General features: G+C 34.3%; 1 pseudogene; it reads left to right on the forward strand.

Moving 5' to 3' along the window:
- The first annotated feature begins 844 nt into the window (after positions 1–844).
- On the forward strand, positions 845–17,593 carry LOC121255286 (annotated as a pseudogene).
- Positions 17,594–25,960: the final 8,367 nt, after the last annotated feature.

Raw genomic sequence — 25,960 nt, forward strand, 5'->3', positions numbered from 1 at the left:
CAGTTGGAAGTTCTTTAACAAGTGAACCGCATAACATCAGTTAAATAAAAATGAGCATGCTTATGGGTTTTGAATCTAATTCACTTTCTTGATTTAAAGGCAAGCCACTCATTTTAAAACTTGATATTAGATAGTCTGAGTTAAAATACAACTCAAGTCAACTCAAAGAGAGGCTTAATCTTAACTAATGGTTTTCACACATACATTTTCTAGGGGTGAAGTGTGAAACAGAGGACCTCAATACAATAACAGTGAAGAAATGCACTTCTGCATGTTATTTGCATGGGCGCGCAAACACAAGCAATTTCTTTTTCCTACTGACATTACTTTATATTTAGGTAGGTAAAGCAAAAAATATGCACTGAGAAAGGAAATTATATTTATCAGTGATCTCTGGATACTTGTGTTAGTAGGAAAAATATATTGCTTGTGTCAGTATCTCTACATACTTGTGTCAGTACCCAATTTTTTTCTCTCTCTCTTCTGCCGGTTGCTAGTTGTATCAGTGCATGCGTATAGGTTGGTAATTGTGCCGATTAACTATTATATAAGTGGCTATGAAACTACCATTAAACGGAAAGTCTTGTTAGATTTCCGTTAAATTAACGTTAAGTTACTGCAGCTTTGGAAACAGTGATTTTTTTTATCTTTTAGTCAGTTTTTAATTTTTTTACATCTTTATCCGTTGAGTATTAGAATGTTTTGGTTTTATTATTTTTTTCCTTTATGTTTTGCAGGTTGTCAGTCCACCACTTTTATGTTTTTTCACTATATGTTTTTTCTCTTTTGCAGATTGGGTTTATTATTTTTATTCAGAAACTTTTAATTCATTTCGTTGACTATGATGTTATTGGGGATTATTGGGGTTTCTAATGCACCGGCTGCAGCTGATGCTTTTGTGTCAGTACATGCTTTTTTCTCTTTACGCTGGTCTTTGTGTGCTTTTTATCTTATGCAGGTTGAATTGGTGCATGCATATAGGCAATTGTAAAAAAAAACCCTGGTTGCCACAGAAGAAGGAAAACATTAAAAAAATATTGTAAAAAAAAATCAATCAAAATTTAAAAAAAAAATAAAAAATCACAAAAACTTACAAAAATATTCATAATCAATGGGTAAGGATACACATTTTTTTTTTTTTACAACTATTAATACAATATTATTTATAATGGTCTGTGATTTTGCGACCTTGGAATTCAAATCGGGTGGAGAACTCAAAATTAAGAAAATCTTACTACTTTTGATTCAAGATTTTTTTTACAAGAATAATTTTATTGAGACGAAAATAGGCATAACCAAGTACACGGGAAATATACGGAAATATACGAAAATGAAAGACATTTTCTTATCCAAGATAAAATTAACCTCAAAATAATATTAACAGGCCTTGGTGTTTGAAATGTGTCCAACTATAAACGAAAACAATAAATCTCTGAATCCATGGTATATTGTCATGTCAACCAAGAAACTCAAAATAAGGAGAATGCAGCCTTGGAAACTCAAGAATGCTTTTTGCTATTTAAACATTATAGCAGTTCAATTCTTCCGATTTTCCAAGTTAGCAAGAACTCGTGGCTTGGCAAAGTAGAAATTGAAGGTTCTAGAAGCAGGACTTCTCTTGCATTCTCTCCTGCCACTAGAGAAGACTCTGCCTCACAATGGCTCCAGCAGAATATTTGCAGGGCCCTAGAGAAACCCAACTAGAAAATACAATGAGTAGATGCAAGTCTGCGTAATGTTATTTTATCTCTTACTTGCAGATAATTTGGCGAATCTGCTACTGAGGCATGTCATTGGACGGATGAGTTTCCATTGAACTAATCTTTTCATTTTCTGATCTATGCATTAAATTATTCACTAATAAAGTTTTTTTGATAAAAAACTCATATTATTTTTCTGTTTGTGCACATTACTAATCTGCACAAATCTATTTCACCCAAACGTTAGACACGTTGATCCTCGCCTAGTGTATATATATATATCATGAGGGGAAAAAAATACCCATAGCCTATAAAATTAGGGCCCAACCCACCAAGCCATTACTAAGGATAAAAAGGGAGACCAAGAAGAGATAAGAAGGGACAAAGTGAGACATGAGGGCTGCAAATGTTAGGGGGGATAGGGAGACAAGAGAGATATTAGGGCTGTAAAATGGCAGAGGGTCAAAAGAAGAAATAAGAGTGTTCACGCAAGGGAGATCTGCCAAGTCATGGCAGGCTGACATGTACAGTAGGGGGTCAGACAAGCCTATAAAAGAAGAGGCCCAAACAACATAGAAAGATAGGTTTTTTAGTGATTTGAGACTGATAAAATAGGGAGATCGGGATGATGAACAGACGGATCAATAGGGAATCAATGGAAATATATTGAGGAAGAGTTACAACTTTCTCTGTACAATGAGACATAAGGATCCATGAGTAATTGTAAGCAGATATATTATATTGGAGACTTCCCTCCACAAATCTCGTGGACGTAGGCATATTGCCGAACCACGTAAATCTTGTGTCATCTCTCTTTACTTTTCCTACACTTATTTTTCATTCACCGCCATGGAAGTATGAACCGCCACCGTACAGCCACACCGGAATACTGCCAAGGGCTCCAAATAATTCACATCGTATACCGGGGGTGTGAAGTTGCCTAGGCCCTGAAACACGGCATCAACAGTGGCGTCGTCTATGGGATTTCTGTTGTCCTATAACCCACGTGTCGTTCGTAGGCAGGCAACGATACACTCTCAGAGTTCGGGATATGAAGAAGAACAAACTGAAGCGATGAAAGGAAGAGCTGACGAACAGCCTATGATAACACAGAAAAATGATGCAATAAAGGTGGAAGAATGTGATTTTCCTGTGCACTGAAGAAATTCCAAATAATGAAGGGAGCTTCCTCCAGATAAGTACTCTCAACTTTTTTTAAATGTTTACATTTATAAAGGGGCAAATAAATCTTTACACGCCCGGTCGGAGATTCGAGCTCCATTGCACTCAGTTCCTTAAAATGAACTATGCAAAGAGTAACACACCCGGTAAATACCAAATGCGTAGAAATCACGCTGCTCGGACATTACAAGTGAATACTGTGCACTTAAGTGCACAGTAGCACACAAACAATCCTCAGACTTGCACAGTACTTGAATAAAACACTGTGCACTTAAGTGCACAGTGCATGAGCGTACACGTTCAAAGTACATGCATACACGTCTGCATGCATGCAACTCTGCATGCAAGATCGTGCACTGTGCGTGTGCACGAGGCCCGGCCCCCAGCGCTCCCATAGCTTGCGATCACCAGCCGACAGTCACCACCTGGACCATCGGTGGTCTCTGGCTCTAGAAGCCACGGCCCCCACCAAGGGGGCGTGAACAGTGCTCCCGTACGCACAGAGAGCAGGTTGAAGCCTAGCCACGACACGGTGGGAAAATGGGGCCAGTGCCCACCATGTGGTTCGCCGGCCCCGTCTGTCACTACCGGAGTATCATTGGTAGCCCCTCATACCCAAGAAGCGACCCCGACAAAAAGAAACCGCACAACCTTGTGGTGTTACGCGCACGATAGCCCAGCTGCTACAAACTGGGAAAGGTGGTCGGCGCCCACCATGTGGTGCACAGGCATCGTCTGTCTCCTCTGAGCCGATCATAGACCGGTGACTCCCTCCGGCATGGTTCCGCACGAACCACATCTAGTAATGCCATGGAAACAGTTCGGTCTCTGGCTCGGTCTCAGCTTCGGCACCACCTGATGATCACATACACACACACACACACACACACATATATAGCTAGACTTATAGTTGTTCCAAAGCAACTCATTCAATATTCCGAAAGAAAACCAGCTAAAGTAAAGGGAATTCGAGCATGGCCTCTAAAGATTAAAATTAAAGTGACTCTAGTACAATTGTTCGAAGATCCACAAATTACAAACCTACCATTTGGCACTATGATTATATACAATCATTGAAAACTGAATATGTGGTACATTTTTCTGTTTATATTGTTTATCACTGGTCTTTGAATTTATTGTATATATATTTTTGGATTATCGGTAATGAGCAGATATGAAAATTGGATTCTTAGGGAGTTTCATACACCAGAAAATTTGCTGAACTAAAGGGAGAAGTGACGATGATGTTTCATAAAGTGTTGGAGCCTCCAAAGCAACTTGATCTTGTTCATATCTTGCAAAGACTGGGAGTGTCTTACCACTTTCAGGATGACATGAGGAGGATATTGAAGAAAATAGGCAATACTAATACTCACGATGGTGACGTGTGTAAGAAGGAGAGTTTATATACCACATCTCTTGAATTTAGACTGCTAAGGCAAAACGGATATAATGTTCCTCAAGGTAAAGTGGTAAACAGCATACGATCGAGTTGATTTTTCAATATATATATATATATAACAAAGGGATCTTACACACCACTGTCCTTGAACCATGATGATAATATTGCTTTTAATTTTCAATATTTTTTTAATATATTTATATATATATACACACATAAATATGGAACCGTCATCCATCATTTAAAGTTAACAACGTGTGAGATTTGTTGATTGCAGAGATTTTTAGTAATTTAAAGAATGAAAAGGGAAATTTCAAGGTATGTCTTTGTGATGATATTGAGGGAATATTGGCTTTGTATGAAGCCTCATTTCTTTTGATAGAAGGTGAAAGCATCATGGAGGAAGCAAGAAATTTTGCAACCAAACATCTCAAAGAATACGTGAACCAAAGCAATGATCAAAATCTTTGTGCAAGGGTGAACCATGCCCTGGAGTTCCATTGCATTGGAGGATGCCAAGGTTAGAAGCAAGGTGGTTCATTGATGTATATAGGAGCGGGAAGATGAACTCTATCTTGCTTCAGCTTGCAGAATTGGATTCCAACATGGTACAAATAGTCCATCAAGATAACCTAAAAGATGGGTCGTAATAATCATTATTATCCTCATATTTTTTTATTTGCATCTCAACAAGATTAACTATAAAGATCTTCACTTGATATACAATTCAAAAGATAGTAAAATGCATTGCTTGAGTTCTAAAATTGATATGGTTTTCTTTGGTTCATATAAAGGTGGTGGAGACACACTGGTCTTGGAGACTTGAGCTTTGCAAGGGATAGATTTATGGAGAATTTCCTATGGACAGTGGGAGTATCATTTCAACCTGAGCTTGGATATAATAGGAGAGTGTTAACAAAAGTCAATGCACTAATAACAACAATAGATGATCATGTGTATGATGTATATGGCACGTTGGATGAACTTGAGATTTTCACTGATGCTATTGAGAGGTTTGTATTAACCATTAATGGTATTGCAAATCTAATGCTTAATATATATATATACATATATATATATATATGATTTACCTTTAGTGATTCCATATGGGATGTCTGTTCATAATACCATTAATGAAATGGCTTTGAAACTCTCAAGGAGAAATTAAAGGATTCAACAACATTCGATACCTAAAAAAAAGCAGTAAGACCTTGATTTCTAAATTCATAATCATTTCTTCACTAACATTGTTTTCTTGTATGTATTATATATACTTCCTCTAGCTCCTTGCTCTACTATGAATATTTCAGTGGGTAGATTTATGTAAAGCTTATCTGTTGGAGGCAAAGTGGTATTACAATGGTTATACACCTAGCTTTCAAGAATACATTTAAAATGCAGGGGTTTCAATATCGGCACCATGCAGTTATACTGGTGCATGCTTATTTTGCTGTCACAAATCGAATAATAACAAAGGAATCATGTGGTTTCTTGGATCAAGAGTATCCGAATATAATTCGTTGCTCATCAATGATTCTACGACTTATGGATGATCTTGGAACATCTACGCACTACAGCAGAAAGGGTCTTTGGGGATGAAAAGTTTCGTCCCAAAAGACCCCAATTTCGTCCCAAAAATGTTTTTGGGACCAAAAAAATTCGTCCCAATGTCGTTCCAACATCAATGTGCCAAAAGGTATTTTGGGACAAAAAACACCATTTCGTCCCAAAAAATATCTTTTGGGACGAAATTGAAAGAAACCGTTTGAACATGTTTGAACGGTAATTTCTTTTTGTCACGGTTGAAATTCATCCCAGAATATCGTTCGAACGGAAACAATTTTAAGTTCGAACAGTAGTGACGTGTTTGAACAATTGCGAAATATGTTTGAACAAACATGAAGTCGTTCGAACCGTATGAATTTATCTTTGTGTTCGAACGTTAAATGGTCAGGTCGAACGGTATATGGGTTCGAACGGTATAGGTTATGTTCGAAGACGACTGAAATAAATGACGTTCGAACGTTGTGTGATCGTTCAAACTCTACGAACATAAATTTTGTTCGAACATTATGTTAACGTTCGAACGCTATTGTCGTTCAAACATAGAGTTCGAACGTTTTATGTTCGTTAGAACGAAATCTCTTCAATTTAAATCAATAATAGAAAACCAAATAGATATTCATAATATTTGAAAAAATACATTAGAAATTGTTTAACACTCACAAAAGTGTTATAATAAGCGCAAACTAAATAAATAACAGTCGAGACGGGCATTATTCGTACATAAATAGATAATCCCAAAATATGTACATAAAAAGCCATCAGTTGCTTGGAGGCTTGTACTGTTGCATAAGCTGCTGCATTTGGAGTTGCATCTGTCTTCTGAACTCTTCTTGTTGTTCTTCATGTTGTTTGAGGCGCATCTCCATATCTGCTTGTTTTGCCAATTGAGCCTCTAACTCATGCTGCCTTGCAGTCAATTCTTCGATTCTGGAATTCGCATTCTCTAGCGCTATAGAAGTCATAGATGCATTCCCAGAAGAAGAGGAATTTTGAACGTTGACCCAGGACTTGTGTAAAAATATCAATATCACTTGTTGATGAATTTTGATCTGACGCAGATTCAGCACATAGGGCAACCATTTTATCCTAGACATATATAAGATAAAGAATTAATATCGTCAAAAATATTCTAATATATTTAATTAAAACAGGTTATAATACTTAAATAATTTTCACGGGCATCAGGATGAGTCCACTCTCCATTACAATCAGTGTGCGATGCAGCATATAATTTTGTCAAATCATAATTAGTATCTGAATCTTGCTACAATAAATGTGTTAAGGTATAAAGTCATTATGATTCATCCAAATAATTAACTATATCCAATAAAAAAAATAGCAATACCAATTTCTTAGAAAGGCGATGGAAAGATCTTGAGCCTGCATGATGATTAATCTTCAATTTTGATCTATTTGTTTTGTTTATAGAACTTCGCTCCTGCAAAGAAATTAAAAATATTATGAAGCGAAATGACAAATAGGGCAAGTAAAATAATTAAATTTAATTATACCTGATATGATGGATCCTCAAACATATTACAAAGTTTTTTCCACTCAGAAGGTCGGACATCCTGAAAAGGATGTTGGCGTGCATCTTCCTTCTTCTCAAACTTATTATAATGCTCATGACACCTCGCCTTATATTTGCGAAATGCATTACCCATAAGCTCTTCCACAGTTTTACGCTCCTCTATCCGACCAAAATTTAATTCGAAATCATCCTTGAAAATAATAGTCACAAACACATTATCATTTATAATATTCTAAATTTAAGTAAAATATAGAAATTTATTCTACTAAATCAATGTTTTAAACATTACCAAACAACTCTTCTTGATAAGCTCTTTAACATCTTGGGGGACTTTCTTCCATGAAGTCGTAGCCAAAGGTGCGTAAGTTCGTGTAAGAGCACCCACATGCGATGCAAGCCAAGCTGCTGGTTGTCCTTCGCCCCCGTTATGTTCGTCAGGAATGTTAACCTTGATCTTACCCACCTTCCGATATTTTTCCAACGTCACCCCTCTAGTGGTGCCTCGACCTTGACGAGATTGTACTGTAGACTCTATAAAAAATAACATTGTAATCAATTTCATTTATATGTCTATTATAGGACCTTAACTAATAACTTTTATGAGTATTAGATTTTTACCTTGTTCTGTAGAGTCAATCTCTAATGGTGAGTCTGAAGGAGAGCTAGGAACAGGTGGAGATGGGTTGCGAACTTCCTTCCTCTTTGGCGGCATAATTTCAAACTACTAATACATTCAATAAGTAAAATATTTGTCATCAACTGTAATGTTAACACATAATTGGTCAATCATAATCTGTATCAATTTCATTTGACAATTCACTCTCATCATCTATAGATACTTCAGATGATTCAACATTTTCCTCAACTGTCGCATCAACAATTTCAGCCTCAATATCTTCTCTATTTAATGGAATCATCTCATACTGGCTCAAATCCACAAACAAATTTAAAGCGGGTTGACTCTCTTGGTATGCTTCTTGAGTAGAGGAGTCATATTCTTTTTCATCTTGTCCTTCCGCCTGAAGGATAACATCATATATATTTCTTGGAGAATATTTTTGTACTACTGGCCATTGATTTCCTAACTTCGGGTCATCTAAGTATATACTTGAGATGCTTGAGAAACCAAAATAAAATAATCATCTTCATACCATTTTTTTGATGTATTAACACTCAAAAAATATTCATCATCACAGACTCCAGTACGAGGATTGCTTAAATCCCACTAATCACACTTAAACAGATATACCACAATCTCTCCCAAATATTTCATTCCAATTATATCGACAATAACCCCATAGAAATCAATATTTTCTCCATCATGACTTCCTTCGACTAGGACACCACTATTTTGGGTTTTCCTATAACAATCTCGATCCATTGTGTGATACCTACTTCCCCGAGAAATACATGCAGAATATCGAGTAGCGCGTCTCGATGGGCCACGCACCAATGCATACAATTCATACGATGTATCATTTGGATTATTCGCATGCATTTGTACAACTTACATATTGAGTAAAGCATATACTATATCAAAATTGAAATTAATATTTTTTCATTGGTTATTGAGAAATGCATATGTAATGGCATTACCCGTTCTTCAAACCATATCGGGAACTCCTCTTCATGTTTCTGGTTTATATCATTTACTCCCAGTTCCTTGAGCACGTTAATATGATCACTGAAATTGATGATTACCACAAATTTGTTATATTCTTAGACATTTTTAAAAGTAAATGAGGGAATTTAAATTAAGAAAAAGTTAAAACTTACTTCAAGTAGTTCTCTATCTCAGGACAATTGTTCAGCACGTACCGCTGAGCTTTCTCGAACTCTCTTCTACACAAGTCATAACTATGCACTGCACCAATTGGACGAACTTGTTGGGAAAACACAGAAAACACATTCCGTTGTCTTGCTCAGTCAACGTCAAAGTTTCTTTCTGGCCAATCAAATAGAGTGTCAACTCCGTGGAAATATTTGGAACAGAAGGTATGCCACTCATCGTCAATATATGCTTCTGCAATTGATCCTTCTGGACGGGCCTTGTTACCCACTGTACGTTTCAACTTTCTAAGAAATCGTTCAATGGGATACATCCATCTATATTGAACTGGTCCTGCAAGCCGAGCCTCACGTGGCAAATGAACGGCTAGGTGAACCATGACGTCGAAGAATGATGGTGGGTAAATACTTTCTAGCTTACACAATATTATGACAATTTCTCGTTCCATTCGATCCAAAGCTTCTACATTCAACGTCCTAGCACATAAGTATTTAAAAAATGCACCTAACTCAATCAAATCCACGCGCACATCTCTGGTCAAGTACTCATGGATACCAATAGGCAAGATACACTATAAGAAAACATGACAATCGTGACTTTTTAATCCAGTTATTTTCCAATCATTTGTTCTCACACACCTTGTTAGATTCAAGGCATAACCGTCCGGTAATTTCATCTTCATTAGCCACTCACAAAATGTAACCATTTCATTCCTTGACAATGTATACCACCCAATCGGCATGTAGACAAACGAACCATTTTCTTGCAATTGCATTTCCCGTCTTATTCCCAACCGCTTCAAATCCTTCCTTGAGTTTATTGTATCCTTTGTTTTTCCTTCAATTGACATCAATGTTTCCAATATAGATTCGCATATATTTTTTTCAATATGCATAACATCAAGGTTATGCCGCAATTTTAACTTCGACCAGTACGGGAGTTTGAAAAATATACTCTTTTTTGTCCAATTCAACTCATTCGTAGCTCGTTTTCTCTTTCGTTGTTTTTTACTAAATTCATTACATCCAACATCTATAATTTGTGCAAGTACATCTTCGCCAGACAAATATGGTGGAGGTTGGCACCATTCAACAGTTCCATCAAACATTCTAGAATTACCATGCCATCTATGGTCACCAGGTAAAAATCGACGATGACCCATGAAATATAATTTCCTCCCGTACGTAAGCTATTCAGATTTGGTATGTTTGTTACATGTTGGACATGCCATTTTCGCCTTAGTACTCCAACTTGACAAATTTCCATAAGCGGAAAAATCATTTATTGTCCACAACACTACAGCATGCATCTTGAATGACTTGCCTATTGATGAATCAAATGTGACAACCCCATTCTCCCACAAATCTTTTAATTCTACAATCAATGGCTGTAAGTGTATGTCTATATCATTTCCCAGTAACCTCGGACCTGGGATGAGCAAACTCATCATGAAATATGGATCTTTCATACACTTCCACTGTGGTAGATTATACGGCATTAGTACAAGTGGCCAAGTACTATGACTAGTACTCATGTTTCCAAACGGATTAAATCCATTTGTTGCCAACCCAAGTCTTACATCACGCGGTTCTTCAGCAAACCATGGGTGTTCCTGATCAAATTCCTTCCACACCTGGGAGTCAGCAGGATGTGACAAAATATCATCGTTCCTTACTCTGACCGATGAGTGCCATGTCATGTCTACAGCCGTTGCGCGTGACATAAATAATCGTTGTAATTTAGGTATCAATGGAAAGTGGCGTACGACCTTTTGCCGAACATTTGCCTTGTCCGATGTCCATCTTGACTCGTGGCATATAGGACACTCGTTCATTTGCTCATTCTCTCGCCAAAATAATATGCAGTCATTCTTACATGCATGTATTACGTTATAATCAAATCCGAGTCCTCGTTTCAACTTTTTTGCTTCATAAAAGTTACGAGGTAAAGTATTGTCTGTCGGCAGTGCCTCTTTAAACAGCTCAAGTAACATATTGACTGCCTTAATAGATAATCGACACATTGATTTTATGTTAAGCAATCTTACAGTAAATGACAACTTACTGTGTCTTCTGCATCCTGGATATAACTCACGTTGTGAATCATTCCACAAGCGTGCAAAAGTGTTATGGCCCTCATCATTTGAGCTTGATGTGTCCGTGTCACCTTCATCCATAAACATTCTCGCACCGATGTCACCTAACATTTGCTCCATATCCTCATCGTATTCATCTCCAACAATCTCTAGTTGTATATCTTCATCGATCTCTTCTTCTTCATGTAGAGCCTCAAATGAAGTTGGATATGGTTCGCCGTGTAAAACCCAATCAGTATAACCCTTATCAATACCTTTGACAAACAGATGCTCTCTCACCAAGTCTATCTTATGAGAACGCAAATTCCTGCATTCTCTGCATGGGCATCTGATACACCCATCACTATCACATGTACCCAATGCAAACTCCAAGAATTTCTTAACACCTTCAGCATATACATTGTAATTCTGACCCAATCGATCGCTAACTCTCATCCAACTCTTATCCATGCCGACTATATTCATTACAAACAATCACATGTGCATTAGCAAACAACCATGTATCATGTACCAATCAATGAGTATGCCACCTTTCACCAGGTAGTTGGTCCTATCCCGTTCGGGATTGTAAGATCATAGTCGTCAACCTATGATCTATTATCTGTCACGTCCAACAAAATTTCGGCTGCATCTCCCCATAGTTCTCCAAATATGCTCGTTTGGTTGTGTGCACTGACGATTAACACGTCGTTGCACCATCACCGAAACTGCATATCCGGAGAACAATGGATGAATCTACCAAAATCATAATGTTGGACGACAACAGATATAGTTCTATAGTTTGCGAGAATGATCTTACAATCTCAAACTGTCCACTCTGGACAATTCAAGAGTTATCAATCAAGCATTCATCAGGATTGATAACTCTCGAACGGGTCTAAGGTTTATTTTGATGAACAAATAATGCAAGATATGTTAATATATGTCAAATAATAACAACATATTATTTATACAACAATACAACAAAAACATAATTAGTAGGTATTATTTCAAGATTTATTCCAGATTTTAATTTAAATGTTAGTTTTATTAATTTAGAATTAAGTATTTAAGTATTATCAAAATTTAACTATTTGTATTTTAATTTAAAGATTTAGTAGTGTTTTAATTTACAAACTTCATTTTATTAATTTAGAATTAAGTATTTAAGTATTATTAAATCTTAACTATTTGTATTTTAATTTAAAGATTTAGTAGTACATATAATTTACAACTATCCAGAAATATTTATATTCTAAATGTAAATACATTGATGTAATGTTTACGTTCGAACGATTCTAACCTATGTTCGAACATAATGAATACGTTCGAACGGTAATCCTAAACCGTTCGAACGTATTCAGTCCAGTTTTCAGTCGTCTTCAACAACGCCGAAAACCCCATTAATCACAAACTCACAGCAACACAAACAACAATATCAAAGCATACAAATTTCTAACTTTGCAAAATATTAAGTTCAAACCATGCATGAGAATATAAAAGGTATACCTGAAATTTTGGAGATGAAAAGGGAAGGAGATGGTGATATGCCGTGCGAATAAGCTCCACTGCAAGTAGTAATCCGAAAATAATTGAGTGAGATGGAAATTTTTATTGAGTTTGGGGGCTAGTTTGAGGAAGAATACCTCTGGTACGCGAAGGGGGTAAACTTCAGGGGACACTGAGAAGGGCGCGCGGGAGGAGAGCGACAATATTGTGAAGTTCTGTCGTGTTTTTGCAGAAGATTTCATGTTCAAACAGTTATTTACTAACCGTTCGAACGTGAAAATATTTAGCGGGAGAAAATTCCCTCCTAGATTTTCACATTCGAACGTATAAATAATATGTTCGAACGTTATTGAATCATTCCTGCTCGAAAATTATCCGTTCGAACTTTTATTTTTAACTGTTCGAACGGTATTGTAAATGTTTATTAATATTTTTTTTTCATTATACCTTTGAATAAAAGAACAACATTAATATATATAGACATATTAGATGATACTATAGTTTAATTAGCGGGATATGTTCCCACCACTGCAATAATCCGTTCTAACTATAACAAATTACGTTCCAACGGTAGTCCATCAGTCTTTAATTGGCGGGATGTTTTCCCACCATAGCAATAATCCGTTCGAATGTTATTTTATACGTTCAAACGCCAAATATGTGTTCGAACGGTTTACGAGTGCCGTTCGAACACATCACCTTTTTGTTTAAATATAATTTTTTTCATCATTAAATGAAAAGTACTATAAGATCATATTTATCAGTTATATATACTATCATATATATAGTAATCTATACTAAATATCTTCTGATATAGTATAGTATACTAGAGTATACTATAAACATATAAGATGATATCTATTAATAATATATACTATGATATATATTAATAATATATACTATGATATATATTAGTAATATATACTATAATATATATTATACTATACTAAATTAGTATAAAGGAAAATATATTAGTAATGATTACGATATGATATATAATAATCTATACTATATATGATATATATCGTATCATATATATTATCCTATATTAAAGTATAGTGAAAAATATTAGATCATATGTATTAGTAATATATCTGGAGAACATATATATAGCCTCAAATATACTAAGGTCACATAATAAATTATAAAGAAATTTATAAGATAATAGTATATTAGTAATCTATACTCTATATATATATGCTGTATAGTATCATATATAACTTATATAGTAAAGTATAATGGAATATATAGTATGATATATATTAGTTAAATATAAACTCATACCATATAGTTCTATATGCTATCATATATATATATATATATTACAACCTCATATATAACACTTTGATGGTAAAGTATTATGATATATTACTATTATACTATAAAAAAATACATATAAGTTATTATGTTTTCATTTAAAGTATTCTACTATGATAATATATATTATAATATATTATAATATTACATATATATTACAGTATATATAATCTACTATAATAGTATATATATTATATTAATTTATAAGATTATAAATATAATATACATTTAATATAATTTTTACTAAACTTAAAACAAATTACGTTCGAACGTGAAATATTCAAGGTCGAACGGTTTTATATTACCGTTCGAACGTAAAATATTAGTTTTTATACTACCGTTTGAACGTTAATATTTAACGTTCGAACGGTTATGCATATATAAGTTATCGCGGGCAAAGATTTCTCTCACGCCGCCATCCCCACCGTTTGAAAAAGCGAGAAAACGTTTGAATGCAGTACAATTGCCGCCATCTGCCGCCTTAATCAGTACCTACGTCAAACACTCTTCCTCCCAAGTGAAGGTATGCATTTTCAAACTCATTTTACTGTTTATTTTATAATTTTATGGATTTATTCATTTTTGTTTTTAAAAAATTAGATTTTTTATCAATAGTCACCATAGAACATCATAAATCTACCGTAGAATGTTTAGAAATGAAGAGTACTACGTATTTTGTCGAAGAAACCACGGAATCGATGCTATTTTAGGTGTTTTCATGGCCGCTGAGTTGACTCAGCCATAGTCGAGTTAGATCTGGTTTCCATTCGAACGCGTTCGAACGATTTAACCCTTACGTTCGAACCATATATTAAGCGTTCGAACGGTGTTCAGTTTCCGTTCGACCATATAATATATTCGTTCGAACGCTTTATATTAAATTCGAACTATTTTGTTTATATTAGATTATTAAATTGTTTTAATCGTTTTATTGAATTATTCTATCAATTAATTTATTAAAGTAGATAATTTTGTAAATCTTTTCGTCGTAATTAGATTTTATCACTAATGTTGAATATATATTTTATTTTTAAAATTTCAAGTTCATAATAATGTCTTATCGGGGCCGTAAACGTGGTAGATCAGGAGAACCTTCCATCCAAACAGTTCGAGAGAGAACTGTTTTACTTGAGTGACAGGTAAAACTGTCTGATTTTGTAGCTCTTATATGGGAGAGTCATTCCCTCCCATCAGTATTCAATGATCGTGGTTGAGCACCAATCTTAGATCAGCGAGAAGAAGGAATGAAGCTCGTTTCCTTCATTGATATCGTTACTGAGTTCTATAAAGAGCTCGGTGCTGCCAGCCCAGACGATGGAGGGGCATACAGGATCTGTGTCCAAGGAGATCCTATTATATTTTCAGCGGACAGACTCGCTGCATATCTGGGTATTCCTAGGCTTCTTGATGCCTATCCAAACCTGCAACCTAGAGAGTCTGATCCTTCAGGTGATGCAGCTATATCTCAGGACAAGGGACCAGATTACACAGATGAGATCGATACACTTGCTGATCATGAGGTCAGGGACTTGATTGTTGGTCCAGATGCTCCAGTGTACGATGGGACGAAGAGTATTAGGCAGGCAGATTTATCTTCTTTCTTCAAGATTATGAATTTGATCATTGCCAACAATATTAACCCACGGCAGCACAAGACCGAGGTCAGCATGGATCGAGTGAGATTTATGATACGGGTCACTCGTGGCATCCCGATCGACCTCGTTGGTTATATATTTGAGAGGATCCGATCAGAGGCACGGTTCATTACGACAGATATACTGCCATTTGGGATCCTCATCACTCATTTTTTTCTACATTCCGGGGTCGTGTCTGAACCTGCCCAGCCTTCCTGATTTCCGATGGCACCGATCAATAGCACCACCCTGTCACGGAGCACGGGACACTCAAGATTTCATTTTCGTGGGGCTGTTCCTGACAGGGCTGAGATTCAGAGAGATGCACAGTCGGGAGATACTCGAGTATCGGCTGGTGAGACATCTACACAGGCTGAGGCATCACGCACATCTATTCGCGAGGAGATGGCTGACATATTGCATGCTGAGCTCGGCGTACACACATCAGCAGTGATTGATACAGTGCATACTACAGTGCATACTATCATGTATGAGTTGTGTACAGAGATTATGGCTACCGTCTCTGGGTTACGTACAGAGGTTAATGAGTTACGTACATCGATTAATGCCAATAATGCAACTCAGGTCACGCTCAGTACTCGACTGACACAAGTAGAGACACAATTAGCTGCAGTCGAGGATGTGTGTAGAGACCTCACATCACAATAGTTTCTATTTTTTATTTATATTTTCTTTTATTATAGTTATGAACAATATATATGGTGTTTTGATAATTTGCTTTATTTGTAAATTAAATATAAAATCTTTTCTGGAGTAATTATTGATTTATATTATGTGGTGTATGGTTGATAATATTTATTTAACTAAAAAATCTTATTTAACATAAAAGAAATCATTAAAATATTTTTAAATTAATTACAGAAAATTAATTAATAAATTTGTATATATGATATATATTTTTTATATTTTGAGTTGTGTACCAAAATTAATATTATACCTTCGAATGTATAAATATGGTGCTTGAATATGTTCTAACTAAATATATTCCATTCGAACGGTTTAGAAACCTTCCCGCCAGGATTTGCCACCAAATATTTTCCGTTCGAACGCAACAAATAATCGTTCGAACGTTTGTGAACTTTAACCGCCATAATAAATTAATTCTCCGCCAAATTTTACTGTTCGAACATATTTTTTTATGTTCGAAAGGGAAAAAAATTTTGAGACGATTTAATTTGTCACAGAAAATTATGTTCGAACAGTTATTGTAACGTTCGAACGGTTTTGTAAAGTCATTAACTTTTTGAGATGAAATTTAAATTTCGTCCCAAGAAATGACTTTTAGGGACGAAATTTTTTTCATCCCTAAATAATTTCGTCCCAAAATCTCAAATTTGTTGTAGCGACGGTAAGCAAACCATCTATACTATCTTAACAATTTCATCAAGAATTGTTTTACCACGTGACATGAACATATATAGATCAACATCAATCCATAAATATCATGTGCGCATATATATATGTATATGTGAGTGTACATGTTTGTGTTTCTTATCTCATCAGGATGAGCTAGAAAGAGGTGATGTTTCTAAATCAATCCAATGTTACATGAATGATACCTGTGTTAGAGAAGAAGATGGTCGGGAGTACATAAGGTCTCTGATTAGTGCAACTTGGAAGAAGTTTAATAAAGAACGCACTGTTACTTCACCCTTCTCAGAAACGTATATTTAGATCGCAATGAACCTTGCAAGGATAGCCCAATGCATGTACCAATATGGAGATGGTCATGGTAGTGCCGAATCTGAAACCAAGGATCGCATGTTAGCATTGTTGATTCATCCCATTCCTCTGCCTAAGAATATTGATGGATGATTAATATTGATACATAGAAATACGTGATTGAAGCTTTAAGTTCACAATTATTAGTCATAGGTGACTTGGTACAAGTAATCACTACAACAGATTGTATTTTTTGAGACAAAAAATTGTCTCAAAAAACACAATTTTCGTCCTAAATTAGATTTGGAGACAAAAAAATTTTGTCTCAAAATTGCCTCGGAAAGACCGTCTCAAAAATTTTTTGGAGACAAAAATCAAATTTCGTCTCAAAAAATCATTTTTATAGATGAAATTAGGCGGATCCAGTTGAAAACGTTCGAACGGATAATTTTTTTTTAGACGACCCGATTTCGTCTCAATATATTGTTCGAATGGAATATTTATCTTTTTCGAATAGAGACGTCCATTCAAACAATATGAAATACTCATTCGAACTAATGTCCATATTTGATTCTGTTCGAATGAACTGGGTGTTCGAACAAATTTTATGCGTTCGAACTAATAAATTTTTCAAACGACTTGTGTTCAAACAAAACTTATGTCTATTCGAACAAAAATTTTATTTTCAGAAATTATATTCGTTCGAACGGGGTTTTGAACTTAAATGTTGTTCGAACAAATAATTTATTATTCGAACGTTCGTATATCTCGTTTGTCATTCGAATGGGTTAGTTTTTGTTCGAATGGGTTTGTTTTGGTTCAAATGTGTTAATGGTAATTTATCATTCGAACTGGTTATTTGCCGTTCGAACTGTATTAATCATACAGATCACAATTTAACTAAAAATACTATACTAATATTACACATTGTAATTCAAACATCAATTGTTCAGAGTAGTGCAAACTTCATAATATAAATGCAATTAAAGAAAAGATAAATTTGAAGACTATGGTGGTGGCATAGAGTTTTGGGACATCATTGATTGGAATTGTTCAAAAATTTTTTGGTTATTCAACTGCATCCTCTCTTCTAATCTCACCTCCAAATCCGCTGCTTGATCTAATCGGGTTAGCAACTCTTTTTTCTCGGACCTCAATCGTTCTATCTCAAGTGCTGCTTACTCCAATTCCTTAGTCTTGTCGTCATTCGATTTGACTCGAGAATAGGATGATGATGATGAGGAGGATGGTTTTACGCAACGTCCTAAACCCCTCAAATATCCAGAACGTGATCCAAGAACTTAAGAAAGGATCTGAGCATCGTTGACAAATGATGCATCAGATGGATCCATAGCAGTTAGTATAAGTAACAAAAACATTATGTGACAATGAAATTAAAAAACTTAAACTTACATAATTTGCCTCTGCTTCGGGACTGGCCCAAACACCATCACGATTTTTATGTGTTTTAGCATACAATTGGGTCAAATCATAGTCAGCGGGACTTTCTTCTTTCTGCAAAAGGAAAATCTATATTAGAACTTAAATCAGAAAATGTGTATTATATGTTAATATTTAACGGGCACTAAAATAACTTACCATTTTGTTAGAAAAACGATGAAAAGATCGAGAACCTGCATGATGGTTTATTTTTAAATTTGATCTATTTGTTTTGTTCACAGTACTCCGTTGCTAAAAGAAAAAAATATTAGTCTATATGTTTAATACATCTGTGATATATTATTAAAAAAAGACAGTAGCGATATTGTCTGATAAGCAGGATCTTCAAACATATCACAAACTTTCTCCCATTCGTTTGATGGAATATTTTGGAATGGATTTTGGCGCGCCTCTATTGTAGTATTGAACTTCTTATAATGTGCATGTCATCAACCTTTGTACCTCCGAAATGCATTCGACATCAGTTCCTCAACCGTTAATCGATCCTCTCTTCTGCCAAAATTAAGCTCAAACTCATCCTTTCGAAAATTATAAACAATTACTATAAATACAAAGTAACTTGAAAGTAACATGTTATATACTTAGTTACTTGAGATGTAGGTTATTACCAAACAACAGTTTTTTATGTGGTCTTTCACATCTTGGGAAACTTTAGACCAAGAGAAAGTAGCAATCGGTGCATACGTGCGAGTAAGTGTACCAACATAAGAAGCAAGCCACGCTGTCGAATCTCCGGAGCCACCGTTGTGATCATCAGGAATGTGAACATTGATTTTACCAACATTCCTTACTTTCTCTATGCACAATATTATTGCAATGTCAGCTTCCATTTTTAACAATGCAACAACTTTCAACATTCTACTACAAATGTCTCTGAAAAATCCCCCTAATTCTGTGAGAGATGTACGAACATCTCGAGTAAGCTTTCCACGCATACCAACCGGCAACAGACGCTGCAGAAATACATGACAGTCGTGACTTTTAAGACCAGTTGTCTTCCAATCATGTGTTCGAACACATCTTGTCATGTTTGAAGCATAGCCATCGGGTAATTTGATTTTCATAAACCAATCACAAAATTTCTTTTTCTCATCATTTGAAAGTGTATACCATCCGATGAGCATATAAGCTGACGATCCATTATCTTGCAAATGCAACTCCGGTCTGATCCCCATCTCCTTTAAGTCTTTACGAAAGTTAGCTGTATTTTTTGTCTTCCCTTCTATTGACATCAGAGTGCCCAAAATATTCTTACATATATTTTTCTCGATATGCATAACATCTAAATTGTGGCGCAGTGTCAAGGTAGACCAATATGGCAATTCAAAGAAAATACTTTTTTTTGTCCAATTCAACTCTACTGCTTGTCGTTTTCTCTTTCGAACCCTTGAATCTTTTCCAAATTTATTTTCTGAAACATCCCCCAACTGGGCGACAATATCGTTCTCAGACAACTCTGGCAGTGATGCCCTGCGCTCAACCCTTCATACACTTCCAAGGTGGCAAGTTATAGGGCATTAATATGACAGGCCAAGTACTATGAGAAGTGCTCATGTTGCCAAATGGATTAAAACCATCCGTTGCTAAACCAAGACGTACATTGCGAGGTTCTTTAGCAAACCATGGATATTCGACGTCAAATTTCTTCCATTGTAAAGAATCTGCAGGATGTGAGAGAAAGTTTTCATTTTGGACTCTTTCTGTTTGATGCCAAGACATATCTTTGGCAGTAAACCGGGACGTAAACAATCTTTGAAGTTGAGGAATCAACAGAAAATGTCTTAACACTTTATGGGGTATATTACGTTTATCGGATGTCCATCTTGACTCATGACACACTGGGCATGAGTCTAATTCTGCATATTGCTGCCAGTAGAGAACACAATCATTTTTACAAACGTGGATGATATTATAATCAAATCCTAGCCCTCGTTTCAATTGCTTTGCTTCATAAAAATTACGGGGTACTACGTTATCCTGAGGAAGAGCCTCTTTAAATAATTCTAGCAACATGTAGATGGCCTTGACAGAAATACGACAAATAGACTTAATATGAAGCAATCTCACCATAAAAGACAACTTGCTATGATGAGTGCACCCCTTGTACAACTCTCTTTGTGCATCCTCTCACAGTCTTGGAAAATTATCATTACTCTCAAATGATTGTGCAGATGTTCCTTCTCCATCTCTTATCCCAAATATTCCTACCCCCAGATTGCCTAACATCTCAGTCATATCCTCTCCGTTATCATCACTCTCATCACGATCATTCACATTAATGTCGTCTATGTCGATGTCGTTACCCTCTTCCATTTGATTGGTCTAACTGCTAAATCTAACTCCTTTGGGAAATAGTTCGCCATGTAAGATCCAATGTGAGTATTTAGGATCAATTCCATTTACAAATAAATGATCCTCAACTACCACCAAGTTATAAGAACTAAGATTTTTGCATTTCTTGCACGGACATCTTATAAATCCTCGATTGTCAACACTTATGCGAGCAAACTCTATAAAAAACTTCACCCCTTGTGCATACTCCTTATAGTCTCGCCTAAGTCTATCTCCCAGTTGCATCCAGCTTTTATTCATTGTATTTCCAATACTTGTCGGATGTCTATCAAAAAATACAAAATTCATGAGATAAACACTATAAAAAAAATCCAACTTTTATAAGGTAGTTGATTCTAAGAGACTATTATCTATATCGCATATATACTCAGTCATAAACTCTAATGTTAGTACAAATTTCGACAACATTTCCCTACTATTCTCTAAGTATGCTAGTCATGATAAGTCGTTAACCCTATTAATGGGCCGAAAAACTTACAGACCACATATCTGAAAAATGTAAGGAATCGCTAAACCAAAATTTTAATTGACTAACACAAGAGTTTAAACTGAATATATCTGCCGTATAGATGATAGAATCTCAAACTCTCCACTTTGGACAATTCAAGAGTTGTACCCAAACATTCTTTAAGAGAATATTTGGCCACAACTCTCGAACGGGTCCAAGGTTTAAGTACATATAAAAATAACCCTAAAATTCAAAACTATCTAACTCATAATACAATTATACAATGAAATCACATTCCAAATCACAAATACATTGCAACATTACATTCCAAATTAATCACCAATTGCTACATTCTAATTTAATTTTAGTGCATAATATGTTGTAATTATACTATATTATTTTTTAATTAAATTTGTTATAAGTTTTATACATTAATTTAACTATTAACAATTGCTATGTTATATCTATATTTTAATTTTCTAATTTAATTTTAGTGCATAATATTTTGTAATTATACTATATTATTTTGTAATTACATTTTTTATAATCTTTATACATTAATTTAACTATTAACAATTGCTATGTTATATCTATATTTTAAGTTTCTAATTTAATTTTAGCGCATAATATGTTGTAATTATACTATATTATTTTTTAATTAAATTTGTTATAAGTTTTATACATTAATTTAACTATTAACAATTGCTATGTTATATCTATATTTTAAGTTTCTAATTTAATTTTAGTGCATAATATGTTGCAATTATACTATATTATTTTTTAATTACATTTTTTATAAGTTTTATACATTAATTTAATTATTAACAATTGCTATGTTATATCTATATTTTAAGTTTCTAATTTAATTTTATATAAACTATGTTGTAATTATATTATATTAATCTATATTTTTATATTTTATTCAATTCTACTTCCACAGGATTCCATTCGAACTAACGTTATAGCGTTCGATCGGGACAAAGCTAGATTCCAGATACGAAACAGAGAAAACATTTGCCATAAAACACAATTTTTACAATCACAATCTCATAAGATATGTATTGCCAGAATGTCCATTTTAAATGGGATTGCACAAATACAAATATATACATGCAGTTTAACATAATTAATTAAAAACTATAAATTATCAAAAATCTAAAAATTATAAATATTACTTTGAATTTAAGCAATCCAAACAAAAGTATCAATCCACAATACCTACATAAGCAGACAACACATTATGAGAAAACCTAAATCATGTGCAATAAACTAACGTTAATGAAACTCGAAATACAAAAAAACATACCTTTCGTTCGAACCTCTCCTCTCTCTCCCAAGAATCCATTCTCTCACTAAGTCTGTGAGTATCTCTCTCTCCACAACACTCTCACACACACAAAATCACAAAGCCGTGCTCTGCCTCCTAAACATTCATCAATTGTGAAAATGAACTGGAGGTTCAGGTATATGAATTTGTGAAGTCTCGTTCGAACTGAAAATTTACCCATTCGAACACGAAAATTTCGAATAGGCGCCAAATCTGCCGCGATTTATTTCACATTCGAACGTGTCATTTTGTTGTTCGAACTAACAAATCAGAATATTTATTGGCATATTCTTCAAATGTAGACCACCTCAAAGGGTATTTTCGTAACACTGTTCGACCAGAGCGTTCGAATGATGAATTTTGACGTTTGAATAAACTAACATTCAGAGTATTTGGCGCGAAATTTCCCTCCAAACACATTTCACGAGATAACACCGTTCGAACGGGACGCTATTGGGTTCGAACCAATCACAAAATATTTTAAGTTACTATTAATTATAAGTTACTAACTATTAATATATAGTACTTATTAATATATATATACTTTTGGTCTTCTAATTTTGCACTATATATTATATAACTTACTATCTTGTGATATAAAATATAATAACTATAGTTATAGTAACTTATAATAGTAACTAGTAACTAGTTACTATAGTTATGATAACTTGTATAGTTATCATAACTTATAATACTTGCACTGAAATAGCTATAGTAACTATTTTAACTATAGTACTTATGATAACTTGTATAGTCATCAAAACTTATAATACTTACACTGTATTAGCTATATAACTAATAACTACTATATATATTAATTATTTTAACTTGTATAGTTATTATAACTTATAATACTTACACTGTAGTGGCTATATAACTAATAGCTACTATATATATATTAATTATATTAAGTTGTATAGTTATCATAACTTATAATAGCTATAACTATATAGTAACTATATAATACCTACATTGTAGTAGCTATATGGCTAATATCCACTATATCTATATTTATATTAATTATATTAACTTGTATAGTTATCATAACTTATAATAGTTATAGCTATATAGTAACTATATATAACACTTATACTGTAGTAGCTATATAACGTATAACTACTATAGTTAATATAACGTATAACTACTATAGTTAATAACTACTATAGCTAAATAGTAACTATATATAATACTTACACTGCAGTTATATAACTAGTAACTATAGTTAGTGTTATAATATTATATAAACTATAGGAGTATAGTTATCATAACTTATATATAGTACCTATATAATTCAGCCATTGTAATAATACTAAGTACTTAGAGCATTGGCATTGGACTCATCAAATGAGTTCAATCTTCAAAATTTGATGAATTCATGTTTAAAATCACTGCATTGGATTCACCAAATATTAAAATCTGAAACTTTTACGAATTGTGCATTCCAATTCATCTTCAAATTTGAAGACTCACTATTCACACTCTATAACTATTATTTTATTTACTTAAATTATTGTTTCCCAATTTTGAGCCATAATATATTTAAGTTGAGAAACAATAATTTAAGTATCAAATTAAATTATTAATTAACATATAGTTAGTATAATTGTAAAATATGAAAAAAATAAATTAAAAATATTATTATTAAAAAAACCATATTATATTATTATTTTGATGAATCCAATGGCTAATTCAATGTAAGGTTATGGATATGGAGGTTTTGAGTTTATGGAAAATATGTATTTTTCACCAAATTTTAAAGATGAAAATTATGAATCCAATGTTAATGCTCTTAGTATGTACTTAGTATAATAGTAACAATATATTTAAAAATAATATACTAAATATATTAATTAAAAGTATTGTAATACTATTATTAGTTTTATTTTTATACTTTCATGCTTTGTAATATTATTATTATATATTTTTATTAGTAATATAATTATAAATATATTAATATAATAACTGTTCGAACTGATATTTATCCAGTTCGAACGAGACACCATGGTCATTATAGACCCAGTTCGAATACAATGAAACAAAACTCTCTCATTCGAACCAGCAACCACCGAGAGCCTCCGAGTTCGCCCCTTAACTCCACCGCGAAAACAGCCACTCAACCGCCGTAGGAACCCCACATTTGAACTTCTAAGAGGTATGGGTCAACTCTCTACCTCTATTGTTTAGTTTTCTTGCACGAATGGGATATGTTTGGAGGGTATGGATTTCGAATCTGAAATCCACCCATTTTTGTGTAATTTGTAGAAATAATATCAAAATAATCAATAGAAATGATTGGGCTTCATTCCTTAATCATTTCTACTGATTAAAACAAAGGATAACATCTAGATAGAAAGTCTTTCAGTTCTGGACTGAGTCGACTCAGCCATGGCTGTTTGGCTTCTTCAGTTCGAACAAACTCTAGTCCGTTCGAACTCCTAGTTGCCAAACAACATTATTTCTATTCGAACAAAATAAATTCGTTCCAATGAGCAAAGAAACTCTATTCGAATGAACAGAACAGTCCATTCGAATAGAGTTTTCTAGTACAAACAGACTATGTTCTGTTCCAACGAATTATTTCAATTCAGTTCAATATACTATAATTTTTCAATAATATAATTTAAATATTATGGTTAATTATATTCTTACTTTCATTATGGTTGAACAGTATATCAATGGCATCCAGCGGAAGAAAACGTGCGAAAGATCAGCCCAGCCAAAGTAGTGGATCAGCACCTCATGCTCTGGAGACGAGGCCTACACTTATCGAGCGTCCAGTCATTTTGCCTGACTTCTCCGATCTTTCATGGGAGGGACGGAGCATACAGTCCATCTTCACCGAGTGGGGATGGATACTGATCTGTGAGCAGCGGGGGACTGCATATCCAGAGATGGTGGGTGAGTTCTATCGTGCCATTGGAGAACTTAGCGCTGATGCGCTGTTCTACACCATATCAGTCCGGGGAGTGAGTATTAATTTCTCTC

The sequence above is a fragment of the Juglans microcarpa x Juglans regia genome, chromosome 3D (genome assembly GCF_004785595.1).
Source record: "Juglans microcarpa x Juglans regia isolate MS1-56 chromosome 3D, Jm3101_v1.0, whole genome shotgun sequence".
NCBI classification, from domain to species: Eukaryota; Viridiplantae; Streptophyta; class Magnoliopsida; order Fagales; family Juglandaceae; genus Juglans; species Juglans microcarpa x Juglans regia.